Here is a 12,014-nt window from a genome sequence, read left to right as displayed (position 1 = left end):
GCTTTTAAAATGGAGTTTAAGATAATTATATCTAGATGCCTTTAACAGTTTAAAAGAATTTATAGCATAGTGGAGGAGACTATAGAAGTAAACACCCTGTGAAATACTTACAAAGCTATTGATCATTCTAAAGGTAAAGAATAACTTACAAAATATTTTTTCACTTAGAAAATAAATAATTCTAAGACAGCAAGCATACAGAAGAAATTCATACAATATTAGCTAAATATGGTCATGACTAGATGACTGTTACAGAAATGTATAAAATTACAAACTGTAAAACAAAAATGCCTAAGTTGTAATACTCTTTCCAGGGCAACATCCATGACATGAATGCAGATTATCTGCCCCATCTCTTGTAGAGCATCTTAAAGGTTCTCATCAAAGTAGAAAGACTGCTTCTCAGATGCATTTGATTCAACTCTCTTTGGAAAAGAAAACACTTCATTAGGAGGCTTTTGCCAGTGCACATATAGACTAGGATCACCTGAAATTATTAGTTCAGAAAGGCAATCAAAGGACCGTAAGTCAAAAATCCTACTTGTGGTGTATAAACTAATGTCAAGTAAAATGGTCTATAATATAGAAGAAGATTAATAAATGATATTGATAGCTTAATGTTCCACAGAGGGAAAATATTCAAGAAAAGTCAATCATAAAAGAAAGAATTTTTATATTTGAGGGATCAGGGAAACAAATTAAAAGTAAGTTAATACATATATCCCAGGGTTTTTCAATCTTGACACTACTGACATTTGGGGCCAGATAATTCTTTGTTGTCTCTGTTTGGGGGGGCTGTCCTGTGCATTGTAGGGTGTGTAATAGCATCTCTGGACTCTATCCATTAGATGCCAGTAGCTCACCCCTCCTGGGACAACAAAAATGTCTCCAGACATTGTTAAAAGTCCCTTGTAGGGGCGAGAGGGCAGGATAACCTGGCTGAGAATCAATCATACATTCCTTTAGTGTTACTACTGTGCTGTGAAAGAAACTCCTCTACGGAAAGGGTTTTTCTGTAGGTATGGCTGTTTTGCTTTAGTCTGTTTCGTTAAATATTATTTGCTTGGTTGCACATGTAGAAATAATTTGAGACTATTTTCTGCTTGGATAGAACCTTTATGATCAATATACTGGATTGACTGAAGAATACTGAGTAATTACCCTTTAAAACTATATCATGTGAAATTATTGTTTTAAATTTAGGCATGCCTTTCCTTCTGGAACATTACATGTGAAAGAAGTCAAACTTAAGTTTGAAACTTGTACTTTTAAAAGTTTACTTGTCCGTCTTGAAAAAATAGGTATTTTGACAACTGTAATAACTGGACATTACTAGAACAATGCTAACACAGGGGGTTAACAGCTTGCACTTGTACAAAATACTTGAAGTCAGTCAGAAAGCCATTATTATGACCTTGTGCTGACCACATTCTATGAAGTGTTACATGATCAGGGACAGGGAAGTTGGTTAATGGAAGTTATATAGTAGCTAGTTGTATCCTTGTCACACTTCATCTAAACTGATACATTGCAATGGTCCACACTGCTCAGACCTGGCAATTACTGTCCAATTCCAATCTATTCCACACTGCCATTATAATGAAAAATAATTAGGAGCCTGAAAATGAGTTTTCACATGAAATGGTTTCAGTGCTTGGACACAATCGCCTTTGGCAGATGGCTTTGGGTTTGCTTTAATATAATAAAGACAGTTAATCATCTCTAAAGAGTGCACTGAATGAATAAACTTTTAACACTACTTTCTACAATGAAACTCTTATACTGATCAAATGTTTAATGCTCAGGGGTGGAAGTTGCTTTGGTAGAATTGTTTGGAATGAGCACAAAAATCACTGGAAAATAAATGCATCAGAAAAGAAGAAAATCGATTTGAATTGATCATCTATTATTGATGAAGAAAGATTTAAAAAGCTGAACACTAAAATCAGCTACTCTTCCTGAACACTGTTGCTATGATAGATTACGGTATTTTCAGATGTCTTTATGAACACCTGATTTTGGTAAGGCTGAAATACATCACTTTCTAACAAAAAATATACCTGTGTTACATGGAGCAAAGGTATTCTCTTCAACAAATGGTGCTAGAACTGGAATCCACATGCAAAAAAAAAAAAATGAATCTAGAGGCAGACCTTACACCATTCATAGAAATTAACTCAAAATGGATCATAGACGTAAATGTAAAACGCAAAACTATAAAACTTTTAGAAGGTAACATTAGAGAAAATCCTCGGTGTAGTGATGCCTTTTAGATACAACACCAAAGACATGAAGCATGAAAGACTCATGAAAGAAGGAATTGATAAACTGGACTTCATTGAACACTTCTGCTTTGAGAAAGAGGGTCAAGAAAATTAGAAGAAAAGCCACAGACTGGGAGAAAATATTTGCAAAAGATATATTTGATAAAGGACTGTTATCCAAAATATACAAAGAACCCTTAAGACTCAACAATAAGAAAACAAACAACCCTATTTAAAAAATGGGCCAATGATCTTTATGGACACCTCGCCAAAGAAGACACACAGATGGCAAATAAGTATATGAAAATATGATCTACATCTTGTCATCAGGGAAATGAAAATTAAATAGCAATGAGATAGCACTACACATCTATTAGAATAGCCAAAATCCAGAACACTGAAAACATAAAATGCTGTGCAAAAATGTGAAGCACCAGAAATTCTCATACACTTCTGGTGGGAATGCAAAATGCTACAGCCACTTCAGAAGAACAACTGGTAATTTCTTACAAAATTAAATATACTCTTACCATATAATCGAGCAATCACACACCTTGATATTTACATAAAGAAGCTATAAACTAATGTCCACACAAAAACCTGAACATAGGTATGTATAGCAGCTTTATTCATACGTGCCAAAGCTTAGAGTCAACCAAGATGTCCTTCAGAATGTGCATGGATAAGTAAACTGTAGTACATCTAGATAATTGAATACTATTGAGTGCTAAAAGAAGAAAAAAAAAGCTATCAAGGTATAAGAAGACATAAAGGGACCTTAAATGCATATTACTTCTGGAAAAGGCAAAACTATAGAGACAGTTCAAAGGTTAGTGATTGCCAGGAATGGGGGTGGGAGTGGGGAGATGAATAGGCACAACACAGAGGATTGTTAGGGCAGTGAAAATACTCTGTATGATACTATAATGATGAATACATATACATTTGTCCAAACCCATAGAATGTACAGCATCAAGAGTGAATCCTAAGATAAACTATGGACTTTGGGTGATTATGATGTGACAATGTGTGTTCACCCTTGGTAACAAATACACCATTCTGGTGAGTGATGTTTATAATGGGGGAGGCTATGCATGTGTGGGCATAGGGGGTATAAGGAAAACCTCTGTACCTTCTTCTCAATTCTGTTGCAAACCTAAAACTGCTCTAAAAAACTAAGTCTTTAAAAAAAAGTTTGTGAGTGTGTATACCTACCTACCTAAATATAAATAAATATGTATTTATATATACAACATATATAAATTATAAATAACATATAATGTATATGTAATTTTTAAATGAATACATAATTTCTCATGAAGGGAATGGAATCTGTTAGAAAGATAATTCAAACTGTACTAAGCTGTATATCATTTATCAACCTTTTCTGAGAACAAAGGATAAGTGAACTTAAATTCACATTTCTCAACTGGAAAAAAATATTTTACTAGAAAAGTAGAAAAATACCAATGCTTTAGAATTAAATCGATTTATTAATTGTGTGTTAATCAATATTGAATTCCACTGTGAAGAGCCTATATTCAGAAATGAACTGAGCTATGTTCTGAAAGTATTTTTCATAAATAAGATTGTCATTGCCAGTAACTTGGTGGTTTTATTAGAGATTCTATTTCATAAACTGATAGCATTTAAAGGTACTCAGCTGGGGTAATTTTTCTTCTTTCAATGACTTAATTTTGTAAATTCTGAAAATTTTGATCCTCATAGTTTCCAAACTAAATAATAATTTGAATATTTATATTCAGCAGCACTACTGATGGCACAACTTTTAACTTTACAGATATGCTTAGATCAACTCTCTTTACTGTCCTTTCTGGTTATATAAATATGTTACATCATAATCAGCGTTTGAGGTTTTGATGTGTTTTCCTTGAACTGCCTTTCTCTGAAGGGTAAGTAGTACTTTCTGAAATATACATACTTTAAAAGAATGGCAATACAAGTCTAGAATGGAATTATTGTTTTCATCTCTGGTTACTCAAAATGCTTTATTAGAATCAATGTTTATAAATTTTGAAATATAAATGTAAATCTGTAACTAGCACTGCAAAACTAGACACGCCACTCTTTATTTAGTATTGGCTGTTCACTTTTATATTCTATTTAGAGATTTGACTGGTAGTTTTCTGCTGTCCCCGTTTTCCATGAAACAACATCTTTTGGTGTTCTGGGTACAGAACTTTTTTGTTTGTTGGTTTCTTTAAGTCTTGATGTGCACACATCCACAACCCATGTTTCATTCCTGCATTTCAGGTACTATTAATTGTTATTTTGATTAATAATTAGCATGCTAGTTTAAGAAGTATCACTGGTTATAGTTAAGGAGCACCCTTCTTGGACCCTTATAAGATTAAACCTCGTTAGTATTGATGAATAATATCATTATTATGTTATTATGTTTATAATATAATAATTATTATATTATTATTATTAACTTTTGTAGAAAGGATATTACAATGAAAAACATTCTGAAAATGTAGTTACTTTTTTATTGTTTAAAGCAGCATGACATGAAGTTTATTTCCTGCAGGCAAAGCGGGTGTAGGTTGCCCTTGTCACTGTCCCCAGCTAAGTCACCTTAGGCTGCAGCTTTAGACTTGCATCCGGATTCTTTGTGGCTGGGTGGAGCTAATCCGAAAAGCCTACCTTTTGGGAGAATAATCAGGGCAGTGCTTCCTCCACTTGGCCACTCTACTCTCCCATTCCTGAGAGATCACAGTCTAAAATCAAGACGTATCCTCACCTGGAGGAGGAGTCAGAACCATTAAGGCTGTTGCCATAATTAGCGCTGGTTCATCAACTCCTCCTTGGACCAAAATCTCTGATGGAACGTAATTTTTTCTTGTTATGTAACTGCGATTACCACCTCAGTGTTCTAGCAGGTGCTTATGTGAATGGATAACCTAACAGAATTAATCAATGACATGTATGAGAAAAAGTATAAGCTCTGAAATCAGGTAGACAGGCATGTGAATCCAGGATGCACTACTTAGTAGCGGTGTGACCCTGAACAGAAGCAGAAAAAAATAGCCCATGGGGTTTGCTAGAGTAGCAAATGCTCTAATACATGCGCATAGCAAGTAGAAGTGGATCTATGGCAAAGTAAATCTAAACAAATTCTAATATGGTAATTATTCTGTAATTTGAAAACATCTTTTCTTTGTGCCTCTCCATGTACTTCCTGGAATTTGATAGAGAAAATGAAGCACATCTAATGACTTGTGTATTCGTTTGTTTTAAAAAAAAAAGTGTGGCTTATTTTTCTCTATATGCACTACCAATAAGCAAATATCAAGTTAGTTCAACGGACTATGTATACATAGAAAAGACAAAGTGGAAGGTTGACAGAAGTTTATACTGAGCAAACATTCTAGATGAAAAAGAAGACAGAATTACTAAATTTGCCTTTTTCAGAATAAACTGACATAACAAGATACATTATACAAATTCAAAATTGATTTCAATTAATCTAAGACATAAAATTAAAGTATATTATGAATTAAATGTAAAGAATACAAAGGAGGTAATTACTTAAATTTTAGTACTCACTTTTTGAAGAACTTTATTTTTTATTTTTATTTTGAGGAACTTTATTTTTCAGTCTTTTTCTTAGTTGAAAAAACTTCTGGAATTTAAGCCTAGATTTTATCAGCTCAGAAGTAATGATTCTTTATTTTATAAGGGTAAATTCTAGATAAGATCAAAAGGAATTTAGTTTCTATCAGTTTCTTTTTCTGTTTTACTCAATACACATGTAATCTACCAAAAATACTAAAAATTCAGCCAGTCAAATAAATTAAAGGATTCCTCTTTTTTAGCAGAGGATTTTGCTATAATTTAAATATTAAATCTCCTATTGTACTAAATTTAATGCAATTATGTATTAATTACTGACAAAATTATACAGAGTATAAAATGTGTACACATTTTATACATTGAAACATAAGGTACTTCAACAATGAATTCCCAACGAAGACTAATTCCTCTAAATTATGTCAACAAAGGATAGGGAAATGTAGGAACTTCATCCACGTGCTACCTATAAACTTTTTTTTTTTTTTTTTTTTGGCGGTACGCGGGCCTCTCACTGTTGTGGCCTCTCCCGTTGCGGAGCACAGGCTCCGGACGCGCTGGCTCAGCGGCCATGGCTCACGGGCCCAGCCGCTCCGCGGCATGTGGGATCTTCCCGGACTGGGGCACGAACCCGTGTCCCCTACATCGGCAGGCGGACTCTCAACCACTGCGCCACCAGGGAAGCCCTAAACTTTTAAATTTGTTTTTAATTTGAGTGCTTTTGTGGTCTGAAGTTAGAGATTAAAGGTTTTTTCCAGTTTTTCTGTACCCAACATCTAATATATTTAATTTCTATTTGTGCTTTAGATAGATTGCATAGACAAGTGACAAACAAGGAAAGTTAATATTGATACTTAGAGACTTATTTAGGGTCTATTCCTTTAAGATTTTTGTTACAGTTTTATATGTATACACACACACACATATCTCTCTTTCCTTCTTTCAACAACATCTTTACTCCAATATATAGCAACTGAGCTGTGGAATTTGGTATCATTTGTTTATCGAAATATCCACTTTGAGCTGCCTTAAATTCATTTAAGAACTCTCTAAAGCTCCTCCCTATGGTAGTCCAACATGAGGCTCTTTTTATCTTGGTATGTTGCCATTTATCATTATCTTATGTTTATATTTGTTCAGCCAACTTACTATCCATGTGACAGCGCTCAGATCCAGGTCAATTTGAATTCATTTTGCAAGTCAACATCCATGAGATATGTCATTGACTGTGTTTCTTTACTTCAGCCTGAAAATTTGTATTTTAGTTCCCCAAACTAATTAAATTTATCTGGTAAAAGATGTTTTTCACAAGTTGCAAGCAATAAAACTATGAAAAAAAATAAGTTTCTTCCCCAAAATAAAACCTTTGTTTTTCAGATGCATTAATAAGGATTTTTCTCTAAGTGCAATCAAATGTTCATTTTTTTAAATGACAAATCTATTTTATCTCTGTGGAATTTCACCTAAAACCAGATAATATTTTTATTTAAAAAAAAACTGAAACATTGAACTTGTTGCAGTATGAGGAAACATGAAAGTCTGAAACTAAATAATATGTTTAATGATTAACTCTCAATGTTGTTGAAAGATACTTATGTGAAAGGGACTGAGGAAAATATGATTGGGCAGTTCAGAAAGTCCATCTTGAAAATAAGCTTGTGCCTTATATCCTAAGGTACTTAAACCTGAACCTTTAAGACCTACGTTCTAGAATGGGAGAAATGATCAGTCCTATAATCTAGAAGGTTCATCTTGTCATCAAGGAAGGGGATAGGTTTAAGGAGGGCAGAATTGAAGCAGATATCCTAAAGTTGCAATTTTAATAGTTCAGGCAAGGGGTAGTTAAGGTAATCTAAAATAAATACGAGGTGGACTAAATATTTAAAACCAAATACATTAAAAATAATGAAAATACAGGCAAATATTTAACTCATGTTTGGAATTAAAAGAGTTTCTAAGTACACACATATTTAAAGAAATCTTAAATTGAAAACATAAATTTGGCAAAAAAATGTATACATGGATTCATGTGAAAATATTTAAACTAAGTTAATAATAAAATTAATATCAGCTTCTCAAAACTGAGTAAAAGTCTGCTAAAAATAGTTAAAACAATTAAATTTTTAATTGTGTAGAGACAACATAAAATTTAAAAAGAAATATTACCAACAACTTCTTAGGAAAAAACTAGCAAAGATTAGTATAAGTAATTCCCCATAAAAGAAAACAAACTGATAATACACATGAAGTTTATTCACATTATTGATCAAAAATATGCAAATTAAATTCAAAATAATACACTGCTTAAACCCAGAGTACAATGTTCTCTCACAAGTTTGCTTAACTTAAGGCAATGCTCAATGGTGAGCCCTTCTAATTTTCATCAGTTTATCAATCTTCATAGACTTCAAGGTTGGTACATTTGTCATCTTTTCAATACATATTCATTGATTGCCTATTATGGTTTGGGAATGATATATGCATTAAGAATATAATGGTAAACAGGGTAATCATGACCCCCACGATCAGGAAATACATAATCCTGCATGGAAGAATTATTTAATGGGAAAAATTTTATTTCTAGATAATGAAAATCCTATTAATGTATCTTAATTTACTTCTAAGCCTGAGCCTGCTGCTTCTTGATACATTTTTACTCGCATATCTGGGTCAATATTTTACTTGAGGAGTGGGCAAAGTTAAGCCATAGTATCTCATCTGAACATGCCCATTTTTTCCAAAACCTTGTGTAGAGAGCCTTGACGGCATTGGCGAACTCTCTGAGGACTTCAAAGCTGTGGCCACAAAATTGGTTAGGAGCTTTAGCCCAGTTCTAACTTATGTCTCTTAATGCTTATAAAAGAGCTGTGGTTTAAATATCAGGATAAGAGTCAAGACCAGTAGGATGGTCATATAACACTATCACAGGAATACTTTTGGGTGCTCTGTTTTTTCTCACTCCAAGGTTTAGGTTAAAGTATTATTTTAACAACAACAAAAACTACTATGTTTCTGAAATTAGTCAGGGAATGGGTGACACAAGTGAAGAACATGAGAAGCAAGACTCTTCCTCTCAGGGACCTAAGGGCCTGGTTTCACGGTGCTCTTGATGAACTTGGGGCTCTCCTTCATGACTTTAAAAACAGAAGGATAAGTTTTGTTTGTGCTGGGATATAGCTTTATTGTGGGCACAAGGAGAATCCTCAAATCCATTCTCACTAGAGTCAAACCTAAACCATTAAAGAGCTCCAGATTCTTCTATCAAGGGGAAGAGGAGGTCTCTTATTAAATTGCTTTATATAGATTTTTATCCCTATGAATTTCTTCATGGTCCAAGGTTTTATAATGAATATGTATTAATTTTGTAATAAGTTGTAAAAGAGTATAATTTTTTTCACAAAAAGTGTAAGACTATCTCAGTACAATGAAAACAGAGAGAAATATATGCAACTGAATGCTTTCCACGAAGAAAGATACATAGGAAATTACCAATACGATATGGTGGGGGCAGGTTAGGCGGAAGTACAGTGAAATATAGGCGACTCAGAGTTCTAATAATAACTACATAAATTAGGAGAAAAAGGAGATAGGTGAAAGAATAAAACTTCACTTTTGGACTCGGCAGTTTAATGTGACACTGGGAGAACCATGTGGAGGGATCCAGTGGGAAGTTATATATTAATACAAGATCTGAAACTTGGGAACTTTTTGAAATATTTGGTGGATATTGGAGAAATTTTCAAACATTCCAGTCTTTAATATTAGGAGTGAATCTTTTGAGTTGCAAAATTGGACGTGATATTGTGCCTAATTTTATCCTACCATATCAGGAAATAGATTACAGCATAAGATTTTTAAATTAAAAAATTAATAATTAAAACTATTTGCCTTACATTTGAATATACTTACATCCTTTGATCTGGGCTCCTAGCATACAGCTCAGGGCTTACATGGCTTCCTAAGAATTCATTGGGAGTCAATGCCATCTCCACTACTAGTTTTGCTAGCTTTTCCAGGGCCTCTAACAAGAAGGGTAGATGCTCTGTCTTCTCAGTTGAGCCGTGCTTTCCCTTTAGGAACCTGTCTACCAGAATTAACACCAGATGCTTGCTTCTCCATTGTTCATGAACACAACTATTACCAAAGATGGGAAAGCTTGGGGAGAATTAAAAATATTTCTTTCTCAAGAAAATAAAAGTCAGCAGCTTCTGACTTACTTAGAAAATATTCAAGAGGTTAACCTGGGAAGTTTTCGCTTAGCTTTCTTTTTCTCTGACAATAATCATGCACATACATATGACTTATGATTTATATAAAGTTAAAATATGCCTTGATTGTGTATAAGTTATCCAAGACTGTCAAGCTTGTTTAGGAAAAACAGAAGGTGGGTATTAACTTTTTTCAGTGGGTATTTGGATGAAGACTGAAAATAACTGTTTTTCTTTCAATCAGTGCATTGCATTTTATAGGACATAATAACCTGCAGTGGAGTCATGTTTCTTTGCTTGTCACTTCACATACAGAATCCCACCATAACACCACCCAGCAAGCAACGTTATATTTGTAAAGGCAGCAATATGATATTTTTCCTGAAGTTTAAAAGGCAACTTAATTTCACATTTTGTACCTTCAATTTCAATTCAAAAATATGGCTTGAGCGGGCAAAGGTTGAGTATCAGATCTTGATTATTTTTTGTCATGGGGCCAAAGCTTGGAAACCATCTCAAGTTGACCTGTACTTTCATCTGCAGCCCCAAAGCATAATTGAACTGCTTACTCAGGATGCTGTGCTACACGCAATAAGGGGGCATAATGAACAACTGACTTCATAATTTAGCAGGTGTGCACAACTTCTCTGTGAGTATAGTTAATGAATTTATAAATAACTGCTCGAAGTCAGACATTAGGTCATGGTTTTATGTAGATGAATGCTATATACAGGGGAAAGCAACATCCTTTTATAAATTGTTTCATTTTGATGAATGAGACATACTGAATAATTGTTATTGCAGTTTTAGAAGAAATCTGAAAATTAACATTTTTATCAGTCATCTTTAAAAATCCCTCTATTTTCTTGATTCTTTGTTTATTAAGAATAGCTAGGAAATGATTCCCATTTTATAGTTAAGATATAAATGTACACAAATATTTTTATAAAAACTTGTTCGTATAACTTAAATATATTTAGTTGTTTTAACATCTGATAAATAGTTAAAGCAGGAGTATGTTTTTCAGGGAGAGAGGAATAAATACAATGAAAAATCACATGTATTTCCTTACACTTTCATGGAGCAACCATCAGCTGATTTCCATTGCTGTAGTAAAAAGGCCACTTTCTATCCTGTCCATTCGCCACCTTGCATTTAGCTCAGAAGTATTTCAAGACAAAACTGGTTGACAATTCACATATTTTAATAGGTCTGCATCCAAACTGGTGCAATAAAAAAGAACCTTGTGCATGGCTTAGGATTCACACTGACAGCACTGTACGATTATGTATCATTGAACAAATTAACTTGCGGTGAATCTGACTAGTGTGAAGCAGGACTTTGCTGTCATTGTGTGAGTTCTCTTGTCCTGGTTCTTTATCAGCCATCTTAACAAGTATAACACTCCTTGTTTTAAGCCTGTTGGTTTATTATAATTTTTACAGTGGACCTATCATTCCCATTGTTGGCAAATGTACACATTCTCTATTTGAAAATAATTTTACCAAGTTTTCACAGTCAAAAAATAAACTATTGCAAACTTAATGGGCTCCTGGAACAATGAAGCAAATCATGCACAGAATAAACATAAGAACAGAGGCGATTATGGAACATAAATGTTGCCCCTAATGTGTCAGTTCTTATGGCCATGAACTCTCCATGTTCTGAGTTGTCAAACATAACTTAGAGTCATGTACATCAGTAGGAACTCTGGTGACTGAAAAATATTGCTAAGGTATTTGGAGTTCTTAACAAACATTCTAAAACACCTGGGGAGCTTTTGGGGAGCACCCAGGAACTGAGGGTGCTTTTGGGGAGCACCCAGGAACTGCGGGAAAAGTAGGTCTGCTTTCCAGATTAGTTATGATAGCTGACTCAGCTTAACAAGGTGCTAACAGTGTAACCAACCAGAAGAACTGCTCCAGGACACTTGGCTTAAGAATTATAT

The sequence above is a fragment of the Delphinus delphis genome, chromosome 14, assembly GCF_949987515.2.
Source record: "Delphinus delphis chromosome 14, mDelDel1.2, whole genome shotgun sequence".
Taxonomy (NCBI): Eukaryota; Metazoa; Chordata; class Mammalia; order Artiodactyla; family Delphinidae; genus Delphinus; species Delphinus delphis.
This window is presented reverse-complemented; position numbering follows the sequence as displayed.